At 48.5% G+C, this 23,984-nt stretch overlaps 1 long non-coding RNA gene across 1 annotated transcript in view; it reads right to left on the bottom strand.

Annotated features, from left to right (window-relative positions):
• LOC135056257 (uncharacterized) overlaps positions 1-23,207 on the bottom strand; it is a 68,327-nt gene extending 45,120 nt beyond the window's left edge. Inside the window, exons 1-2 of the long non-coding RNA XR_010243938.1 lie at positions 23,133-23,207; positions 20,874-20,917 (exon numbers count right to left, since the gene is read on the bottom strand). This is a non-coding gene — a long non-coding RNA (uncharacterized LOC135056257). The remainder of the gene's footprint in view (positions 1-20,873; positions 20,918-23,132) is intronic.
• Positions 23,208-23,984: the final 777 nt, after the last annotated feature.

Here is a 23,984-nt window from a genome sequence, read left to right as displayed (position 1 = left end):
TCAGGCTGAAGTTATACAGTGTGTGTAATGCTAGATTTTCCCCTAACTCATCTGGCTCAATTTCATGTGGGCAGTGTAGTCAGTCCTCACAAAATGCTGATTACAATGTGGGAGAGAGTCAAGAGCCCTCCTGGCTGGGGCTTATAAAAATTATGATGTCTGATATGTCAACCCAACTCACTGCAAATGCCAATAAGACTCGGGAACTTCAACAAGCAGGGGCAAATCTAGCTGCTAAACACCCCCCTCCCCCACAAAAACGTGCTTTACCTGCACTTCTATCAGATACTGATGATGATATACAGGATGATCTGGACCCCATAAGCGGGGATTCCACCCCTACACAGGGTATTGAACCCCTCATATTGGCTATTCGGGATGTGTTAAAGCTCCCCTGGAGGATGCTAATAATCAGCAGTCATTATTCCTCCCACAAACTGACAGTCACATTTCCTGACTCCAAGGAATTGGATGTTTTATTTAAAATGGAATCCGGTCTGAAGATCGACACTGTCTAGGTCGACAATGTTTAGGCCGACCACTATAGGTCGACAGTCACTAGGTCGACAGGGTTTCTAGGTCGACAGGTGAAAAGGTCGACATGAGTTTTTCACATTTTTTTCTTTTTTTTAACTTTTTCATACTTAACGATCCACGTGGACTACGATTGGAACGGTAATCTGTGCCGAGCGAAGCGGTAGCGGAGCAAGGCACCTTGCCCGAAGCATGGCGAGCCATGCGAGAGGACACGGTGCACTAATTGGGGTTCCCGGTCACTCTACAAAGAAAACGACACCAAAAAAAACAACTCATGTCGACCTTTTGACCTGTCGACCTAGCACATGTCGACCTAGAAACCCTGTCGACCTAGTGACTGTCAACCTATAGTGGTCGACCTAAACATTGTTGACCTAGATACTGTCGATTTGATGATCCACACCCATTTAAAATAGCATGGAAGAATCCAGATAAGAAATATCAGGTGTCCAAATGGATTTTGCTAACATTCCCCTTTGCCCCTGAAGGCAGGAAATTCTGGGAAGAGTCTCCAGCAGAAGACGTATCAGTCTCCCGCCTTTCTAAAAAGGCGGTACTCCCTGCTCCGGGCTCTTTTATGTTAAAGGACCCGGCAGATAGATTTCAGAGTGGTCTCAATTTTCCTATCTACATTGCTGCAGGTGTAGCTCAAAGACCGGACATTGCAGGTTGCTGGCTGACACATGCAATTCATTCCTGGGCTACTCAAATTCAGGGAGGTCTTTCGGGTGATATGACCTTAGTTACTACTGTAACTTTCCTAAAACACATTCAGGACACGGCCTCTGTGACTCCCTTAAAGAGACTGACAATATTAATGCTAGGACCACGGCTATGGCTGTGTCTGCGCGCAGAGCCATATGGTTGCGTCAGTGGATTGCTGATGCTGACTCCAAAAGTAATGTGGAATCTCTTCACAGGTTAATGGCTTTTTGGAGGTGAATTGGACACATGAATTTCCAAAGCTACTGCTGGGAAATCCACGTTTCTCCCTTCGGGGGCTCTGCCTGCTAGGCGTACCAACCCGGGACCGTCTACTCAGTCCTTTCGGTCCTCCAGATTTCGATCTAGGGCCAGGGGCGCCTCCCAACGCAGCTAGAGGCTCCAGAGGTAAACATAAGAAACCAGCCGTTGCCGGATCTCAGGACCAGAGCACCAGTTCTGCTTTCGCAAAGACTTCAGCATGACGGTGCCTACCCACCCTGAGGGGATCTCGTGGTGGGAGCTCGGTTACGTCACTACAGCCACATCTGGGACGGTTCCTGCCAAGATGCTTGGGTAAGGGACCTTATCTCTCAGGGTTACAAGCTGGAGTTCGACTGTGCTCCAACGATTTTTCAAATCAGGCTTACCAGCTTTGGAAAATATGCGTGGTACGCTACTACTGGCCATAAACAAGCTGGTCCAGTACCAGGTCATTGTTCCAATCCCCCTACAACAACAGGGTTACTACTCCAGTCTATTCGTAGTACCAAAACCAGACTGGTCTGTGAGACCCATTCTGAATCTGAAGTCCTTGAATCCTTCCCTGAAGGTTTTTCAAATTCAAGATGGAATCTTTGAGAGCAGTGATCGCATGCCTGGAACAACAGGAATTCCTAGTGTTCCTGGATATCAAGGACGCTTACATCCATATCCAAATTTTGCCTCCTCATCAGGGCTATATGCGGTTCTCCCTACTGAACGATCACTACCAGTTTCAGGCGTTACCCTTCGGCCTGTCTACAGCTCCGAGGGTGTTCACAAAGGTGATGGTGGAAATGATGTTTCAGCTCAGGGTCCAGGGGGTCAACATAATTCCATACCTGGACAATCTCCTGATAAAAGCGAGTTCAAGGGAGCTTCTATTGCTCCATATAGATCGCACTGTCCAAATTCTGTCTCACCACAGGTGGGTCCTCAATTTGCAGAAGTCTCACCTGGAACCGTCTGAGCGGCTCCTGTTTCTAGGGATGCTCCTGGATGCTGTAGCACAGAAAGTGTTACTCCCAGAGGAAAAAGTGAGAACACTTCAAGAAATGGTTCGCATGGTGCTCCGACCTGCTCGAGTATCCATTCATCTTTGCATAAAATTGTTGGGAAAGATGGTGGCCTCGTACAAGGCGATACAGTTCGGAAGGTTTCCAGCCGTTCCAATTGGATATCCTGAACAAGTGGTCCGGTTCCCATCTTCAAATGCACCGGATGATTCGGCTGTCACCCCAGGCCAGGGTTTCACTTCTGTGGTGGCTGCAGTCTTCCAACCTGCTGGAAGTTCGATGCTTTGGGATTCAGGATTGGATCATCCTCACGACTGATGCGAGTCTGAGAGGATGGGGAGCTGTCACCCAGGGGGCGCAGTTACAAGAAGCCCTCCTCCCGATCAACATCCTGGAACTTCGGGCCATTTACAATGCTCTGATTCAGGCCTCCCCTCTACTCCGGGATCGGGCGATCCAGGTTCAGTCGGACAACGCCACGGCTGTGGCGTACATCAATCGACAAGGAGGGACAAAAAGCAGAGCTTGCATGTGAGAAGTGTCAAGAATACTCTTCTGGGTTGAAAGAAATGCAAGAGCACTGTCCGCAATCTTAATTCCCGGGGGAGGACAACTGGGAAGCAGACTTTCTCAGTCGCCACGATCTCCACCCAGGGGAGTGGGGACTACACCCTCAGGTGTTTCAACAGATCATCGACAGGTGGGGCTGCCCACAGATTGACATGATGGCCTCTCGCCTCAACAAGAAGCTTCGTTGCTATTGCACACGAACCAGAGACCTTCAGGCGAGCGCAGTGGATGCCCTGACAACGCCTTGGCCTTACCTGCTGGTCTACCTATTTCCTCCGGTTCCATTGATCCCCAGGGTACTCAAGTGGATCAGGCATCAAGGAGTGCAGACAATCTTGATTGCCCCGGATTGGACCCGAAGAGCGTGGTACGCGGCTCTTCTGGACATGTCCGTAGAGGACCCCTGGCCTCTGCCGCTAAGAAGAGATCTTCTTCAGCAAGGACCCTTCGTCTACCCAGACTTCCGGTGGCTTCGTTTGACGGCATGGAAGTTGAGCGGAACAGTCTAGCTCACAAAGGGCGTTCCAAAAAGGTCATTGCCACTATGGTGCAAGCCAGAAAACCTGTGACGTCAAAACACTATCATCATATCTGGCGGAGCTATGTCTCTTGGTGCGAGGAACTCACATATCCGTCTGCGGAATTCCACTTGGGGAGATTCCTTCGTTTCCTGCAGGCTGGAGTGGATAAAGGCTTACGTCTTTGATACATTAAGGGCCAGATTTCAGCTCCTTCTGTCTTCTTCCAGAAGTAGGCTCTCCTGCCAGAAGTTCAGACCTTCTTGCAAGGGGTGCTTCACATACAACCTCCGTTTGTGCCACCTACGGCACCTTGGGATTTGGATATAGTGTTACGCTTTCTACAGTCCTCCTGGTTTGATTCTCTGATGACGGTAGAAGTCAACTAACTCACGTGGAAGACGGTGATGTTACTGGTCCTGGCTTCTGATAGACGTGTCTCAGAATTAGGGGCTTTATCGTGTAAAAGTCCCTATTTGGTCTTTTATGAGGACAGAGCGGAGCTCCGGACTAGACAGCAGTTCATGCCGAAGTTGGTCTCCGTGTTTCACTCGAATCAACCTGTTGTGATTCCGTCCACTTCTGGCACTTCTGCCCCTCTGGAGGGGTGGTCTTCAGTATGCCGAATGTCGGGATCCCGGCGCACAGTATACCGGCGCCGGAATCCTGAAACCCGTCATACTGACAGATATTCTCCCTCGTGGGGGTCCGCGACCCCCCTGGAGGGAGAATAAATAGCGTGGCGCACGTAGCGCACCACCGTGCCCGCAGCGTGGATAGCGCAGTGTGTCCGCAAGGGGCTCCTTTGCGCTCGCCATGCTGTCGGTATGCCGGCGGTCGGGCTCCCGGCGCCGGTATGCTGGCCGCCGGCATACCATACTACACTCCTCTGGAGGCATTGGATGCAGTGCGAGCCTTGAAAATCCTATGTCAAGAGGACGGCTCGGATCAGAAAGACGGATTCCTTGTTCGTGCTGTATGATGTGCAGAAAAAGGGTTTCCCTGCTTCAAAACAGGCTATTGCTCGTTGGATTTGGCTTACTATCCAACAGGCAAATGTGTCAGCCACCTTACCTGTTCCACAGTCTCTGAAGGCCCACTTTACGAGATCGGTGGGGTCTTCCTGGGCGGCTGCCCGTGGAGTCTTGACCCTTCAACTGTGCCGAGCTGCTACCTGGTCGTGGAAGAACACTTTTGTGAAGTTCTACAAATTTGATACCCTGGCCAAAGAGGATACCCAGTTTGGGCAGGTGGTGCTGCAGATGTCTCTGCATGTTCTCGCCCGTTCTAGAAGCTTTGGGCCATCCCATCGTACTAATCTGTCCCCAATATCCCTTATGGATGCTAGAGAAAATAGGATTTTAGATACCTACCGGTACATCCTTTCCTCGTAGTCCATAAGGGATATTGGGCGCCTCTGTGCGGTCACTTTCTGCAGGTTCTCTGTTAGGTGTTACCTGTGCAGCTGTTGCTGTTAATGTTGTCAGCCGTTGCTGGCCCGGTTATGTTTTGGTGTGCTGGTGTGTAAATGTCACCACACTTATTGTTATGTTCCTTCTCTCAAGTATGTAATTCTCCTTCAGGCACTGTTTTACCTATAACTGACCTGTAGGAGGAGGCATAGAGGGGAGGAGCCAGCACACCCAGTTGAAGAAATTTAAAGTGCATTGGCTCCTTTGGACCCATCTATACCCCATCGTACTAATCTGTGTCCAATATCCTTTATGGACTACGAGAAAAGGATTTACCGGTAGGTATTTAAAATCCTATTTCTCTGACGTCCTAAGTGGATGCTGGGGACTCCGTCAGGACCATGGGGAATAGCGGCTCCGCAGGAGACAGGGCACAAAAGTAAAAGCTTTAGGATCAGGTGGTGTGCACTGGCTCCTCCCCCTATGACCCTCCTCCAAGCCTCAGTTAGGTTTTTGTGCCCGGCCGAGAAGGGTGCAATCTAGGTGGCTCTCCTAAAGAGCTGCTTAGAGTAAAAGTTTTGTTAGGTTTTTTATTTTCAGTGAGTCCTGCTGGCAACAGGCTCACTGCAACGAGGGACTTAGGGGAGAAGAAGTGAACTCACCTGCGTGCAGGATGGATAGGCTTCTTAGGCTACTGGACACTAGCTCCAGAGGGACGATCACAGGTACAGCCTGGATGGGTCACCGGAGCCGCGCCGCCGACCCCCTTGCAGATGCTGAAGAGAGAAGAGGTCCAGAAATCGGCGGCTGAAGACTTCTCAGTCTTCATGAGGTAGCGCACAGCACTGCAGCTGTGCGCCATTGCTCTCAGCACACTTCACACCAACGGTCACTGAGGGTGCAGGGCGCTGGGGGGGGCGCCCTGGGCAGCAATGAAAGTACTTATGCTGGCTAAAAATACATCACATATAGCCTCTGGGGCTATATGGATGTATTTAACCCCTGCCAGGTTGTCAGAAAAACGGGAGAAGAAGCCCGCCGAAAAGGGGGTGGGGCCTATTCTCCTCAGCGCACAGCGCCATTTTCCTACACAGCTCCGCTGCTAGGAAGGCTCCCAGGCTCTCCCCTGCACTGCACTACAGAAACAGGGTTAAAACAGAGAGGGGGGGGCACTTATTTGGCGATATTATTATATATTAAGATGCTATAAGGGAAAACACTTATATAAGGTTGTCCCTGTATAATTATAGCGTTTTGGTGTGTGCTGGCAAACTCTCCCTCTGTCTCCCCAAAGGGCTAGTGGGGTCCTGTCCTCTATCAGAGCATTCCCTGTGTGTGTGCTGTGTGTCGGTACGTGTGTGTCGACATGTATGAGGACGATGTTGGTGAGGAGGCGGAGCAATTGCCTGTAATGGTGATGTCACTCTCTAGGGAGTCGACACCGGAATGGATGGCTTATTTAGGGAATTACGTGATAATGTCAACACGCTGCAAGGTCGGTTGACGACATGAGACGGCCGGCAAACCAATTAGTACCTGTCCAGGCGTCTCAAACACCGTCAGGGGCTTTAAAACGCCCATTTACCTCAGTCGGTCGACACAGACACGGACACTGGCTCCAGTGTCGACGGTGAAGAAACAAACGTATTTTCCATTAGGGCCACACGTTACATGTTAAGGGCAATGAAGGAGGTGTTACATATTTCTGATACTACAAGTACCACAAAAAAGGGTATTATGTGGGGTGTGAAAAAACTACCTGTAGTTTTTCCTGAATCAGATAAATTAAATGAAGTGTGTGATGATGCGTGGGTTTCCCCCGATAGAAAATGATTGGCGTTATACCCTTTCCCGCCAGAAGTTAGGGCGTGTTGGGAAACACCCCTTAGGGTGGATAAGGCGCTCACACGCTTATCAAAACAAGTGGCGTTACCGTCTCCAGATACGGCCGCCCTCAATGAGCCAGCTGATAGGAGGCTGGAAAATATCCTAAAAAGTATATACACACATACTGGTGTTATACTGCGACCAGCGATCGCCTCAGCCTGGATATGCAGCGCTGGGGTGGCTTGGTCGGATTCCCTGACTGAAAATATTGATACCCTTGACAGGGACAGTATTTTATTGACTATAGAGCATTTAAAGGATGCATTTCTATATATGCGAGATGCACAGAGGGATATTTGCACTCTGGCATCAAGAGTAAGTGCGATGTCCATATCTGCCAGAAGATGTTTATGGACACGACAGTGGTCAGGTGATGCAGATTCCAAACGGCACATGGAAGTATTGCCGTATAAAGAAAAAGACACCGTCTTTTCAGCCTCAGTCCTTTCGTCCCCATAAGGGCAAGCGGGCAAAAGGCCAGTCATATCTGCCCACGGATAGAGGTAAGGGAAGAAGACTGCAGCAGGCAGCCCCTTCCCAGGAACAGAAGCCCTCCACCGCTTCTGCCAAGTCCTCAGCATGACGCTGGGGCCGTACAAGCGGACTCAGGTGCGGTGGGGGGTCGTCTCAAGAGTTTCAGCGCGCAGTGGGCTCACTCGCAAGTGGACCCCTGGATCCTACAAGTAGTATCCCAGGGGTACAGATTGGAAATTCGAGACGTCTCCCCCTCGCAGGTTCCTGAAGTCTGCTTTACCAACGTCTCCCTCCGACAGGGAGGCAGTATTGGAAACAATTCACAAGCTGTATTCCCAGCAGGTGATAATCAAAGTACCCCTCCTACAACAAGGAAAGGGGTATTATTCCACACTATATTGTGGTACTGAAGCCAGACGGCTCGGTGAGACCTATTCTAAATCTGAAATCTTTGAACACTTACATACAAAGGTTCAAATCAAGATGGGGTCACTCAGAGCAGTGATAGAGAACCAGGAAGAAGGGGACTATATGGTGTCCCTGGACATCAAGGATGCTTACCTCCATGTCCCAATTTGCCCTTCTCACCAAGGGTACCTCAGGTTCGTGGTACAGAACTGTCACTATCAGTTTCAGACGCTGCCGTTTGGATTGTCCACGGCACCCCGGGTCTTTACCAAGGTAATGGCCGAAATGATGATCCTTCTTCAAAGAAAAGGCGTCTTATTTATCCCTTACTTGGACGATCTCCTGATAAGGGCAAGGTCCAGAGAACAGTTGGAGGTCGGAGTAGCACTATCTCAAGTAGTTCTACGACAGCACGGGTGGATTCTAAATATTCCAAAATCGCAGCTGTTTCCGACGACACGTCTGCTGTTCCTAGGGATGATTCTGGACACAGTCCAGAAAAAGGTGTTTCTCCCGGAGGAGAAAGCCAGGGAGTTATCCGAGCTAGTCAGAAACCTCCTAAAACCAGGCCAAGTGTCAGTGCATCAATGCACAAGAGTCCTGGGAAAAATGGTGGCTTCTTACGAAGCGATTCCATTCGGCAGATTTCACGCAAGAATTTTTCAGTGGGATCTGCTGGACGAATGGTCCGGATCGCATCTTCAGATGCATCAGCGGATAATCCTGTCTCCAAGGACAAGGGTGTCTCTTCTGTGGTGGCTGCAGAGTGCTCATCTACTAGAGGGCAGCACATTCGGCATTCAGGACTGGGTTCTGGTGACCACGGATGCCAGCCTGAGAGGCTGGGGAGCAGTCACACAGGGAAGAAATTTCCAAGGAGTGTGGTCAAGTCTGGAGACTTCTCTCCACATAAATATACTGGAGCTAAGGGCAATTTACAATGCTCTGAGCCTAGGAAGACCTCTGCTTCAAAGTCAACCGGTGCTGATCCAGTCGGACAACATCACGGCAGTCGCCCACGTAAACAGACAGGGCGGCACAAGAAGCAGGAGGGCAATGGCAGCAAGGATTCTTCGCTGGGCGAAAAATCATGTGATAACACTGTCAGCGGTGTTCATTCCGGGAGTGGACAACTGGGAAGCAGACTTCCTCAGCAGGAACGACCTCCACCCGGGAGAGTGGGGACTTCATCTGGAAGTCTTCCACATGATTGTGAACCGTTGGGAAAGACCAAAGGTGGACATGATGGCGTCCCGTCTGAACAAAAAACTGGACAGGTATTGCGCCAGGTCAAGAGACCCTCAGGCAATAGCTGGGACGCTCTGGTAACACCGTGGGTGTACCAGTCGGTGTATGTGTTCCCTCCTCTGCCTCTCATACCCAAGGTACTGAGAATTATAAGACGGAGAGGAGTAAGAACTATACTTGTGGCTCCGAATTGGCCAAGAAGGACTTGGTACCCGGAACTTCAAGAGATACTAAGAAGGGACTTGCTTCAGCAAGGATCATGTCTGTTCCAAGACTTACCGCGGCTGCGTTTGACGGCATGGCGGTTGAACGCCGGATCCTAAGGGAAAAAGGCATTCCGGAAGAGGTCATCCCTACCCTGGTCAGAGCCAGGAAGGAGGTGACCGCACAACATTATCACCGCATTTGGCGAAAATATGTTGCATGGTGTGAGGCCAGGAAGGCCCCCACGGAGGAATTTCAACTCGGTCGATTCCTGCATTTCCTACAAACAGGAGTGTCTATGGGCCTCAAATTGGGGTCCATTAAGGTTCAAATTTCGGCCCTGTCGATTTTCTTCCAGAAAGAATTGGCTTCAGTTCCTGAAGTCCAGAAGTTTGTCAAGGGAGTACTGCATATACAACCCCCTTTTGTGCCTCCAGTGGCACTGTGGGATCTCAACGTAGTTCTGGGATTCCTCAAATCACATTGGTTTAAACCGCTCAAATCTGTGGATTTGAAATATCTCACATGGAAAGTGACCATGCTGTTGGCCCTGGCCTCGGCCAGGCGAGTGTCAGAATTGGCGGCTTTGTCTCACAAAAGCCCATATCTGATTGTCCATTCGGACAGGGCAGAGCTGCGGACTCGTCCCCAGTTTCTCCCTAAGGTGGTGTCAGCGTTTCACCTGAACCAGCTTATTGTGGTACCTGCGGCTACTAGGGACTTGGAGGACTCCAAGTTGCTAGATGTTGTCAGGGCCCTGAAAATATAGGTTTCCAGGACGGCTGGAGTCAGGAAAACTGACTTGCTGTTATCCTGTATGCACCCAACAAACTGGGTGCTCTTGCTTCTAAGCAGACGATTGCTAGTTGGATGTGTAGTACAATTCAGCTTGCACATTCTGTGGCAGGCCTGCCACAGCCAAAATATGTAAATGCCCATTCCACAAGGAAGGTGGGCTCATCTTGGGCGGCTGCCCGAGGGGTCTCGGCTTTACAACTTTGCCGAGCTGCTACTTGGTCAGGGGCAAACACGTTTGAAAAATTCTACAAATTTGATACCCTGGCTGAGGAGGACCTGGAGTTCTCTCATTCGGTGCTGCAGAGTCATCCGCACTCTCCCGCCCATTTGGGAGCTTTGGTATAATCCCCATGGTCCTGACGGAGTCCCCAGCATCCACTTAGGACGTCAGAGAAAATAAGAATTTACTTACCGATAATTCTATTTCTCGTAGTCCGTAGTGGATGCTGGGCGCCCATCCCAAGTGCGGATTGTCTGCAATACTTGTACATAGTTATTGTTACAAAAATCGGGTTATTATTGTTGTGAGCCATCTTTTCAGAGGCTCCGCTGTTATCATGCTGTTAACTGGGTTCAGATCACAGGTTGTACAGTGTGATTGGTGTGGCTGGTATGAGTCTTACCCGGGATTCAAAATCCTTCCTTATTGTGTACGCTCGTCCGGGCACAGTATCCTAACTGAGGCTTGGAGGAGGGTCATAGGGGGAGGAGCCAGTGCACACCACCTGATCCTAAAGCTTTTACTTTTGTGCCCTGTCTCCTGCGGAGCCGCTATTCCCCATGGTCCTGACGGAGTCCCCAGCATCCACTACGGACTACGAGAAATAGAATTATCGGTAAGTAAATTCTTATTTATTTTCAAATCCTCTATTCCGTTTGCAAAAAGAGGCTGACTGCAGTGGTTTGTGTTTGGTTCACAGATGGGAAACCTCCAGTGTATGAGGATACATCATTAGAAATTTATACTCCCATTTTAATTCAAATAGTTAAAGTTCTTGAATATTACACCAACGTGTTAACGTTTTCAGTTGGATCCAATGTGTTGGGCTATAACATTTATACCCCTATTTTTTGTTCTCCACCAGTTATTTCAAAAGGATGCCATGGCCACTTCTGTATACTGGATGTTTACTGTAAGGCGTTAAAAAGGGTGCAGCAGTCCACCTTACCGTCCCCTTTCACATGTTGCACAATTGCTGAATCACCCCAAAACTGTTCTCTCGCACCCATAAACACCTATTTCTGCCACCACTTACCTGTTAACATGACAACATACAAAGGATTATCAGTCTTTTCCACCATGCAGAGAGTTAAATGTGAGACAGGCGTGAGCTAAATTATTTAATTATAACTATTATTATTATTAGAACTAATTAGTATCGTGTATAAGTTTTAATATGCTTTGCATGTACTTTCTCTTTCATCCACTAGGGTACGCTGTAGATTACTTAGACAGCTGGGGTGTGAAGGGATTCTGAGCGGAGGTAGCACAATATAATACAAACAAAACTATGCACAGCTGGCTCCTCCCCCTTCATGCCCCTTAATCCCTCAGTAGCGTCTAGTTTCCCTACGTGGAGAGGACCTTTCCCATAAGCACCTGGGTCCATTTCACAAACTATTTGGGGTAGTAACCTGTGGCGAGCGTCCAATGGTGCATAGAAAAAAAAATTAACCACAAACGAACGGAGAATGGAGAAAACATTTAGGTGCTGTAAGGGTGGAAGTTCTCTCCTGCCCTCTCGTTATGTCACTTCCAGGTCCTGATCACGAAGGTAACATAGACACAACCCTAATCCCTCCAGTTTGAAAAATTGTGCTGGAGGTAGCAGCACAAGAAAGGAGCTCTTGCTCCATGACAGAAAATATTTTGATATAAGACTTGCAGAACCAACCCAGCCTAACAAAAAGGAATGTGAAGGCTCCCATAAACGGTGGTAACAGTTCAAGTGAGACAAAGATCTCAGTCGATGGGATCTGCATCTCACTCAGAGGATCTGGTGCAGAGAGCTGTGAGTAAGCGCGTATGCGGGGCCATACAAGGCAGCTTAGTCCCTTACAGACGTTAGGTTATTCCCCACAAAGTGGCAGGCGGCCATTTTGTGACCGCGTTTGACTAAGGGGTCACACAGGGCGGCAGGTGTCACCGGCGGCCAGTGCTCTTGAGCCGCGATCAGAGCTTGGCAGGCGGGAGCGGCTGTTGCACTCAGCTGAGGGGGAACTAGCAGACGGAATGAAAGTACTGCTAGAGACGCCACGGTTAAAGGGTGCAGGGATGGCTTAAGAGCGGGAGAGGACTCTGTTCAACAGGTATATTGGTAGCGCGTTGGGATGTTACCTAGCAAACCCAGCAGGCAGCGATGTGTAGTAAAAAAATGCAGTGGTGGCCATTTTAATTTTCCTGCATATTTGCACAGTTAGGTCGCAGAGGGGGAAGTTTTGTTAGGTGATTGGCATAACAGTCATCGGGTAGAGTTCAGTTGTTGTTTTTTTTCCATGATAGCACTGCCCGCGATTAGAAGAGCTCTACTGACTCAGATCTTTCTATATATAGTAAATTTTGTATTTTTTTTTCTAAAGGACACTGCTGACAGGTCCTGCAGAGGAGGAGCAACAGAAACTTAACCTGTTCAACGCAAGCTGTTTCAATAGTTGTGGTGTGAGGGTTGTATACGTCAGGCTGGTAGCATTTTATAGATAGATAGATAGATAGATAGATAGATAGATAGATAGATAGATATAAAACTCAGTATACTTTGATAATTATATTGATAGGTGCCCCACATGTTTGTTGCCCAGGGTCCCCCACACACCTTAATCCGGCCCTGTGTGTCACACACCCCGGAGCTGCCAACATTAGTGCTCTTTTTTCACATTGTGAACATATGTAACAAGTCTTAGTGGTCTTTGTTGGTGCTTTAGGTATGTTAAAAACACACACACACACACACACACACACACTCTCTCTCTCTCTCTCTATTATTATTTTTTTTATATATATATATATATATATATATATGTAACCCCCTTTAGTGAAATAAGTAACTATGCCTGCAGGACATCAGATATATTATTGTTATAGCATGTACCTGTTTTATATGCCATAGAGTAGGTGGCGAGGAGAAACCTCAACTACAGGTAGAGGGCTCTAGAGACCCATGCGCCATGCCCGCGGGGACAAAGACAGAAAGGAAGCCATGAGGCCTTGAACAGGGGAGCGGTTAAAGAGAGAGGGTTGACCGTTAGGTGGAGAGAAGGACGGCTGACGCAGGAAAAATAAGAGAGGAGACTGACCGGGGAGTACACGGTGGAGAGCAGGAGGAAGAACCGTGATTCGATAAACCTGGGTGTCCGACCATCATGCCGGACAGCAGAGCGGAGCAGCGTGAGGTCAGGAGTACCGAGCAGAGGGAGAGAGAGAAGGCTCCCGCAACACTAATGAAGGGGAGAGCCTGGTGAGAGCTACCGCAGCGCTGATAGGGACCGTCCAGCGGGTGAGCTAGTGAAAAGAGTGGTCCGGGAGGCGGAGAGAGCTGCGCTGAGCTATAGGCAGCGGGAGCAGATCCCCAGGAGGTCCGGGTTACTGAGGTGCGGAGGTGGAACGAACACCGTTTACCAGAGCCTACCGCCACTTGGGAGGAAAGCCCAGCCATCCCAGTGATTCAGCTAGAGCAGGCATGTCCAAACTGCGGCCCTCCAGCTGTTGTGAAACGACATATCCCAGCATGCCCTGACACAGTTTTGCTGTCAGAGAATACTTAAGCTGTGTCAGGGCATGCTGGGATGTGTAGTTTCTCACCAGCTGGAGGGCCGCAGTTTGGAAATGCCAGGAGGAGGAGCTGTGTCGAGGTGGAGCTGGGTACGGGAGGCCGTCCTTCACATAAACGGGGTACGCCCCGGTTCGGCTGTACTGAGCCGACCAGGGACTTCCCACTGCTAGAGTTATTACCCGGGGAGTATATCCAGCGTAGAGTCCCGCTGTGACAACCCCCCCTGCTTATCTGACACGCCAGTCTAGCTCCTCTCTAAGCAGTGATAGCCTTAGTTCCCAGGGATACCGCTGACAGCTGTGTAACTAAAGGACTGGGGGAGAGTATAAGAGTCGCAAACCGCATAGCGCCCAGTGTAGGTGCCAGGACATATATATTACGTCATTGCTGAGCAGCAACCGGAGGGCGTTCCTGAAAGGGCTAGTATCCGCCCCAACCCCTTCGCACAATAGAGACTGCAACAGGGGGATACTGGGTGGGAGCCGAACTAAAGTTTGGAGTATAATCTGTCTAGCATTCATAAAAGAGACCTTGCTGCCAGTGGGTCCTTCAGTCTACTAGCCTTATTCTGTAGTATCCCGCAGTATAACTGTATATATAGACGTCGGCAGATCAACTGGAGACGATGGTGGAGATGACTGGATTAACTACATCCGCCTAGTCCGCCAAGAACTTGACTCGTCATCCGTCCCTACCTATACTATTGGAGGTTAGTGGAGCCAAATAGAGACTGCTATTGAAATGACACTAGAGTTGCGCAAACCGCAGATAACTGGGCATCGCAGAAGTGACCAAGACTCACCTGAGTACTCCATTGGGAGCTGGCCAGTTCACTTTAGCCGCTATTCGAACTGTGGACACATAGTATTGGTCTTCCCCCTAGCCAGCTATCTCTTAAGGCATACCCACATCATCCTTCTAGTTTTGAACCCAGGAAAGAGTGAGGTTCACAGATTCTAGCTTGTGGAGCTGGATATATCCCAGAGTTATTTGGCTGCAGGAGAAAGATGAGTTTGGTACTTTAAAGTTAACTCCTTGTTTGTTAACAAAGACCCTTCAAAGCCCCGGGTAGTCAGAGTCAAAGATACAGATTAAATACTAAGCTCATCATTTTTATTGGTACCAAGGTATAAATATAATTTCTCTGACGTCCTAGTGGATGCTGGGAACTCCGTAAGGACCATGGGGAATAGAGGCTCCGCAGGAGACTGGGCACAAAAGTAAAAGCTTTAGGACTACCTGGTGTGCACTGGCTCCTCCCCCTATGACCTTCCTCCAAGCCTCAGTTAGGATACTGTGCCCGGACGAGCGTACACAATAAGGAAGGATATTGAATCCCGGGTAAGACTCATACCAGCCACACCAATCACACCGTACAACCTGTGATCTGAACCCAGTTAACAGCATGATAACAGAGGAGCCTCTAAAAAGATGGCTCACAACAATAATAACCCGATTTAGTTAACAATAACTATGTACAAGTATTGCAGACAATCCGCACTTGGGATGGGCGCCCAGCATCCACTACGGACTCAGTTAGATTTTTGTGCCCGAACGAGAAGGGTGCACACTAGGTGGCTCTCCTGAGCTGCTTAGTGAAAAAGTTTAAGTTAGGTTTTTTATTTTCAGTGAGTCCTGATGGCAACAGGCTCACTGCATCGAGGGACTAAGGGGAGAAGAAGCGAACTCACCTGCGTGCAGAGTGGATTGGGCTTCTTAGGCTACTGGACATTAGCTCCAGAGGGACCGATCACAGGCCCAGCCATGGATGGGTCCCAGAGCCGCGCCGCCGGCCCCCTTACAGAGCCAGAAGACAGAAGAGGTCCGGAAAATCGGCGGCAGAAGACGTCCTGTCTTCAACAAGGTAGCGCACAGCACCGCAGCTGTGCGCCATTGCTCTCAGCACACTTCACACTCCGGTCACTGAGGGTGCTGGGCGCTGGAGGGGGGTGCCCTGAGATGCAATAAAAACACCTTGGATGGCGAAAAATGCATCACATATAGCTCCTGGGCTATATGGATGCATTTAACCCCTGCCAGTTTTCCTTAAAAAAGCGGGAGAAAGGCCGCCGAGAAGGGGGCGGAGCCTATCTCCTCAGCACACAAGCGCCATTTTCCCTCACAGCTCCGCTGGAAGGACGTCTCCCTGACTCTCCCCTGCAGTCCTGCACTACAGAAACAGGGTAAAACAAGAGAGGGGGGGCACTAAATTGGCATAAGAATCTATACAGCAGCTATATAAGGGAGAAACACTTATATAAGGTTGTCCCTATACATTATATATAGCGCTCTGGTGTGTGCTGGCAAACTCTCCCTCTGTCTCCCCAAAGGGCTAGTGGGGTCCTGTCCTCTATCAGAGCATTCCCTGTGTGTGTGCTGTGTGTTGGTACGTTTGTGTCGACATGTATGAGGAGGAAAATGGTGTGGAGGCGGAGCAATTGCCTGTAATAGTGATGTCACCCCCTAGGGAGTCGACACCTGACTGGATGGTCTTATGGAAGGAATTACGTGATAGCGTCAGCACTTTACAAAAGACTGTTGACGACATGAGACAGCCGGCAAATCAGCTAGTGCGCTGTCCAGGCGTCTCAAACACCGTCAGGGGCTCTAAAGCGCCCGTTACCTCAGATGGTCGACACAGACACGGACACTGACTCCAGTGTCGACGGTGAGGAGACAAACGTGACTTCCAGTAGGGCCACACGTTACATGATCACGGCAATGAAGGAGGTTTTGAACATTTCTGATACTACAAGTACCACAAAAAAGGGTATTATGTGGGGTGTGAAAAAACTACCCGTAGTTTTTCCTGAATCAGATGAATTAAATGAGGTGTAAGATAAAGCGCTCACACGCTTATCAAAACAAGTGGCGTTACCGTCTCCTGATACGGCCGCCCTCAAGGAACCAGCTGATAGGAAGCTGGAAAATATCCTAAAAAGTATATACACACATACTGGTGTTATACTGCGACCAGCAATCGCCTCAGCCTAGATGTGCAGTGCTGGGGTGGCTTGGTCGGATTCCCTGACTGAAAATATTGATACCCTGGATAGGGACAGTATATTATTGACTATAGAGCATTTAAAGGATGCATTTCTATATATGCGAGATGCACAGAGGGATATTTGCACTCTGGCATCAAGAGTAAGTGCGCTGTCCATTTCTGCCAGAAGAGGGTTATGGACGTGACAGTGGTCAGGTGATGCGGATTCCAAACGGCATATGGAAGTATTGCCGTATAAAGGGGAGGAGTTATTTGGGGTTGGTCTATCGGACCTGGTGGCCACGGCAACGGCTGGGAAATCCACCTTTTTACCCCAAGTCACCTCTCAGCAGAAAAAGACACCGTCTTTTCAGGCTCAGTCCTTTCGTCCCCATAAGGGCAAGCGGGCAAAAGGCTCCTCATTTCTGCCCCGGGGCAGAGGAAGGGGAAAAAGACTGCATCAGGCAGCCTCTTCCCAGGAACAGAAGCCCTCCCCCGCTTCTGCCAAGTCCTCAGCATGACGCTGGGGCCTTACAAGCGGACTCAGGCACGGTGGGGGGCCGTCTCAAGAATTTCAGAGCGCAGTGGGCTCACTCGCAAGTGGACCCCTGGATCCTGCAGGTAGTATCTCAGGGGTACAAATTGGAATTCGAGACGTCTCCCCCTCGCCAGTTCCTGAAGTCTGCTTTACCAACGTCTCCCTCCGACAGGGAGGCGGTATTGGAAGCCATTCACAAGCTGTATTCCCAGCAGGTGATAATCAAGGTACCCCTCCTGCAACAGGGAAAGGGGTATTATTCCACGCTGTTTGTGGTGCCGAAGCCAGACGGCTCGGTGAGACCTATTTTAAATCTGAAATCCTTGAACACTTACATACAAAGGTTCAAATTCAAGATGGAGTCACTCAGAGCAGTGATAGCGAACCTGGAAGAAGGGGACTATATGGTGTCTCTGGACATCAAGGATGCTTACCTCCATGTCCCAATTTGCCCTTCTCACCAAGGGTACCTCAGGTTTGTGGTACAGAACTGTCATTATCAGTTTCAGACGCTGCCGTTTGGATTGTCCACGGCACCCCGGGTCTTTACCAAGGTAATGGCCGAAATGATGATTCTTCTTCGAAGAAAAGGCGTCTTAATTATCCCTTACTTGGACGATCTCCTGATAAGGGCAAGGTCCAGGCAACAGTTAGAGGTCAGAGTAGCACTATCTCAAGTAGTGTTACGACAGCACGGGTGGATTCTAAATATTCCAAAATCGCAGCTGATTCCGACGACACGTCTGCTGTTCCTAGGGATGATTCTGGACACAGTCCAGAAAAAGGTGTTTCTCCCGGAGGAGAAAGCCAGGGAGTTATCCGAGCTAGTCAGGAACCTCCTAAAACCAGGTCAAGTGTCAGTGCATCAATGCACAAGGGTCCTGGGAAAAATGGTGGCTTCTTACGAAGCGATTCCATTCGGCAGATTCCACGCAAGAACCTTTCAGTGGGATCTGCTGGACAAATGGTCCGGATCGCATCTTCAGATGCATCAGCGGATAACCCTGTCTCCAAGGACAAGGGTGTCTCTCCTGTGGTGGTTGCAGAGTGCTCATCTTCTAGAGGGCCGCAGATTCGGCATTCAGGACTGGGTCCTGGTGACCACGGATGCCAGCCTGAGAGGCTGGGGAGCAGTCACACAGGGAAGAAATTTCCAGGGCTTGTGGTCAAGCATGGAAACGTCATTTCACATAAATATCCTGGAACTAGGGCCATTTACAATGCCCTAAGTCAAGCAAGGCCTCTGCTTCAGGGTCAGCCGGTGTTGATCCAGTCGGACAACATCACGGCAGTCGCCCACGTAAACAGACAGGGCGGCACAAGAAGCAGGAGAGCGATGGCAGAAGCTGCAAGGATTCTTCGCTGGGCGGAAAATCATGTGATAGCACTGTCAGCAGTGTTCATTCCCGGAGTGGACAACTGGGAAGCAGATTTTCTCAGCAGACACGATCTCCACCCGGGAGAGTGGGGACTTCATCCAGAAGTCTTCCAATTGATTGTAAACCGTTGGGAAAAACCAAAGGTGGACATGATGGCGTCCCGCCTCAACAAAAAACTAGACAGGTATTGCGCCAGGTCAAGGGACCCTCAGGCAATAGCGGTGGACGCTCTGGTAACACCGTGGGTGTACCAGTCAGTGTATGTGTTCCCTCCTCTGCCTCTCATACCCAAGGTACTGAGGATTATAAGACGGAGAGGAGTAAGAACTATACTCGTGGCTCCGGATTGGCCAAGAAGGACTTGGTACCCGGAACTTCAGGAGATGCTCACGGAGGATCCGTGGCCTCTACCTCTAAGAAGGGACCTGCTTCAGCAAGGACCCTGTCTGTTCCAAGACTTACTGCGGCTGCGTTTGACGGCATGGCGGTTGAACGCCGGATCCTGAAGGAGAAAGGCATTCCAGATGAAGTCATCCCTACCCTGATCAAAGCCAGGAAGGATGTAACTGCACAACATTATCACCGTATTTGGAGGAAATATGTTGCGTGGTGCGAGGCCAGGAAGGCCCCGACAGAGGAATTTCAACTAGGTCGTTTCCTGCATTTCCTGCAAACAGGACTGTCCATGGGCCTAAAATTAGGATCCATTAAGGTTCAAATTTCGGCCTTGTCGATTTTCTTCCAGAAAGAATTGGCTTCAGTTCCTGAAGTCCAGACTTTTGTAAAGGGGGTACTGCATATACAGCCTCCCTTTGTGCCTCCAGTGGCACCCTGGGATCTCAATGTGGTTTTGGGATTCCTAAAATCACATTGGTTCGAACCACTTGCCACAGTGGATTTAAAATATCTCACATGGAAAGTGGTAATGCTGTTAGCCCTGGCTTCAGCCAGGCGTGTCTCAGAATTGGCGGCTTTATCCTATAAAAGCCCTTACCTAATTTTTCATGCGGACAGGGCAGAATTGAGGACTCGTCCTCAATTTCTCCCTAAGGTGGTTTCAGCATTTCACTTGAACCAGCCTATTGTGGTGCCTGCGGCTACTAGGGACTTGGAGGACTCCAAGTTGCTGGACGTAGTCAGGGCCCTGAAAATATATGTTTCCAGGACGGCTGGAGTCAGAAAATCTGACTCGCTGTTTATCCTGTATGCACCCAACAAGCTGGGTGCTCCTGCTTCTAAGCAGACTATTGCTCGTTGGATTTGTAGTACAATTCAGCTTGCACATTCTGTGGCAGGCCTGCCACAGCCAAAATCTGTAAAAGCCCATTCCACAAGGAAAGTGGGCTCATCTTGGGCGGCTGCCCGAGGGGTCTCGGCTTTACAACTTTGCCGAGCAGCTACTTGGTCAGGGGCAAACACGTTTGCTAAATTCTACAAATTTGATACCCTGGCTAAGGAGGACCTGGAGTTCTCTCATTCGGTGCTGCAGAGTCATCCGCACTCTCCCGCCCGTTTGGGAGCTTTGGTATAATCCCCATGGTCCTTACGGAGTTCCCAGCATCCACTAGGACGTCAGAGAAAATAAGAATTTACTTACCGATAATTCTATTTCTCGTAGTCCGTAGTGGATGCTGGGCGCCCATCCCAAGTGCGGATTGTCTGCAATACTTGTACATAGTTATTGTTAACTAAATCGGGTTATTATTGTTGTGAGCCATCTTTTCAGAGGCTCCTCTGTTATCATGCTGTTAACTGGGTTCAGATCACAGGTTGTACGGTGTGATTGGTGTGGCTGGTATGAGTCTTACCCGGGATTCAATATCCTTCCTTATTGTGTACGCTCGTCCGGGCACAGTATCCTAACTGAGGCTTGGAGGAGGGTCATAGGGGGAGGAGCCAGTGCACACCAGGTAGTCCTAAAGCTTTTACTTTTGTGCCCAGTCTCCTGCGGAGCCGCTATTCCCCATGGTCCTTACGGAGTTCCCAGCATCCACTACGGACTACGAGAAATAGAATTATCGGTAAGTAAATTCTTATTTTTTTTGCACGGGACCTGTCTAGGCCAAGGGTTAACTTGTTATTCATGTATTGTGTGTGTTCCTAATATATTTATTGAATTATAATTTCATGAAAGGGTGGTGCCTTATTGTGTACTAAATACTTACCAGGACACGGGAATCGAATCCGGTTGAAGGCATCCAGCGAAGAGCTGAAAGACAAAGAAGAACAAACGGTAGTAAACGTAGGTGTCTGAGTAATACCTACTAAAGTATACTTGTTATACCTTTACTGGCTTTCCCGAGCAAGCCCCGACTATACATAGTGCTTGGGTGGAGGCATGGTACTATCGTAACCCAATCACACACGGTCCCATAGAGTAGGGGAGGGTTATATATATATATATATATATATATATATACTGTTCCGCCACATAGGAGGATGGTGCACTCTCTAATAATAATAATCAGAAACTGTTCATTCAAATTGTCATCACTTTATTCAAAGTAGCCTCTCTAGGTCTCGACGTTTCGATTCAAGGAAACTGAACCTTCTCAGGATGGGTGTAGTACGGGTGACCGGCGGTCTCCTGACCGACGCCGGGATCCCGGCGGGGAGGGGTGAGTGCAGCAAGCCCCTTGCGGGCTCGGTGGCGACCTGCGGTGGCCACGGGTTCTATTCCCACTCTATGGGTGTCGTGGACACCCACGAGTGGAAATAGTCCCTGTTGGTCGGCATGCCGACCATCGGGATAGTGAGCCATCGCGCTCACGGAGGAGGTCATGTGACTGTCGGTCAGCCGACCGGCGGTCACATGACTACCACCGCTCAGGATAAGGCTTATGCAGTTCAATTACAGTCAAGTGTTCAACCTCATATTATGCAGATGAAGTCAGCATCTAAAACAGGATAAAACACAAAAAGAGCCATAAGACCAAGCCTGCCAGGCGCCTCAGTGCATATTTTCACATAAATCCACACCTCAACCATAGTCGTGTTACTACATTACGTGCCAACACCACTATTTGATCATAATGCAGGGTTATAAAACTCACTCCGAATTACATCCATGTGTGCCCAGTAAGGTGCAGTATCTATTCAGACATGGGAACCACTCGGAACCTAATTAGAACCAAAGACTTCCATAGATGTGGGCTCTGCATCGGATGTAGAAATATTAAAGACCCTACCAGCAAACACTCCGAAGTAACAGTTAATGATGTCACCTTTAAAATCAGGGACTTTATCACCTGTCACACTGTCAATGTGATCTATCTAATTGAATGCTCCTGCGGCCTTAATTACATCGGCAGAACTACAAGACCCCTTAAGATAAGAATAGGAGAGCATTTGCGAAATGTTAAAAAAGGAATAGAGACCCACCATCTCTCTAATCATTTTAGGATAAAACATGACTGCTCCATTCAACACATAAAGAAATTCATTGGAATTAAACACATCAAATCCACTTGGAGAGATAAGAATATCGACAAGAACCTGGCCATCTCCGAGATGAAAACTATATTCTTACTTAACACTCTTACCCCTGGTGGTTTAAACCATGATTTTGAACTTAAATGGTTTCTCTAATCAATATCAGAGAAGTAAAACAGATTATACCACTATATATATATATATATATATATATATATATATATACATACTTTTTTATCTTCATTCATCCCTCTACAGCAGAAAGTCAGTGTTTTATCGTTTATTAACAAATAAACCTATGAAATCACGTCATCTCATTATTTTATTGGTCATTCACTATTAGACTCACTGCGATAGCACAATTCTATTAGAAATTACATTCTGTTCACTTTTGAATCATGTCAGTGTAGTAACCCTATACCCCTGTTTATTTCAGCAACATGAGCTCTGTGCCTCAGGTGTTTATAGAGAACCTGCAAGATACGTGTCTCCTTTCCCTTTAGCACTGGGGAATGGCTGGAAACACTTGTCTTTCAAGTGTCTCCAGCCATTCCCCAGTGCTAAAGGGAAAGGAGACGCATATCTTGCAGGCTCCCTATAAACACGAGGCACAGAGCAGACTCGCTGTCTGGAGTAAAATCTGAAAAGGAGGATTTCATGTAACCTTTTGGCTAGACCTAGTTCAAAGGAGATCAGAGGACATTCCCCGTTTATGGCGAATCAGTTTTCTGTTTGCATATGTCACACAATGGTGTTGTATGTTTAAATGTGGTATTTGGAGAGCACTCTTATTGATGTACATAAAAACCTTTTTCAGCTATTTATAGGACAATATACAGGAAGTGCTGAAAAGACTGGAAATACCGGTCAAACCCGCAACTTACACTATTCCATAACAAAATAGTACGAAGACATCACTTTCAGTATGACAAAAGCAAGGTGCCAACCCCGGTACAACAAACCCAACATGGCCAGCCCCAGAGAAAACTCACAGCAGTGTCACCAAATGCTCCGGTGCCGCAATCGGAACCGGCCTGCATTCCACTGGTTCACTCAACGGAAGCAGCCGCCAGATCAGGACAACATACGCCGCACCCGGAAGTGTCATGCGTTCCACCAGGGGGCTTCCCAGATATGCGGTGCGTTCCACTGCGATCCCAGGTGCTAAGGGACAGTGTGAAAAATATAATAAAATTAGTCACACTGCAATGCTCTGGGTGACCTGGCAGGGAAAACCAAAGAACAAAACACAATGTGTGGTCACATTACAATATACTTCAATTACAAAAACAAACACATACATAGAGTATTTACATATATACAATACCATAGTATTATACAAATCATACTACAACATGTATTGTTAGACGTGTCCCTACACCACAAAATAAGGGACATTATCCTCCAATATTTATTCATACACATTATACCAAAAAAGAAAGAAAGAAATATCAGAGAACATAATCTAATTATAGAAAGATATTTAGACTATTATGTCCATTCATTCCCCTAGGGGATACAGTATCCAATTTATGGATCCAGAAACTCTCTCTTTGTTTCAACATCAGAACACGGTCTCCCCCCTACTTTGGAGGAGGGATCCAATCTATTAATTTACATTTTAAAGCAGCCACTTGATGCTTGTACTTCAAAAAAGGACGAGCCACCAGCTTGTCAGTTTGTCCAGCCAAAATAGCCAAATGAATGGATGACCAGTGGTTGGCCATACAGTCTCTGAATGGGCGTGTGGTAAGCCGACATAATATAGGCCACATGGACATACTAATATGTATATGACAAAATCAAAGCAACAATGGAGGTGATAAGAAATTTACATTTTCTTC

Source organism: Pseudophryne corroboree, chromosome 3 (genome assembly GCF_028390025.1).
Source record: "Pseudophryne corroboree isolate aPseCor3 chromosome 3, aPseCor3.hap2, whole genome shotgun sequence".
NCBI classification, from domain to species: domain Eukaryota; kingdom Metazoa; phylum Chordata; class Amphibia; order Anura; family Myobatrachidae; genus Pseudophryne; species Pseudophryne corroboree.
This window is presented reverse-complemented; position numbering and strand designations above follow the sequence as displayed.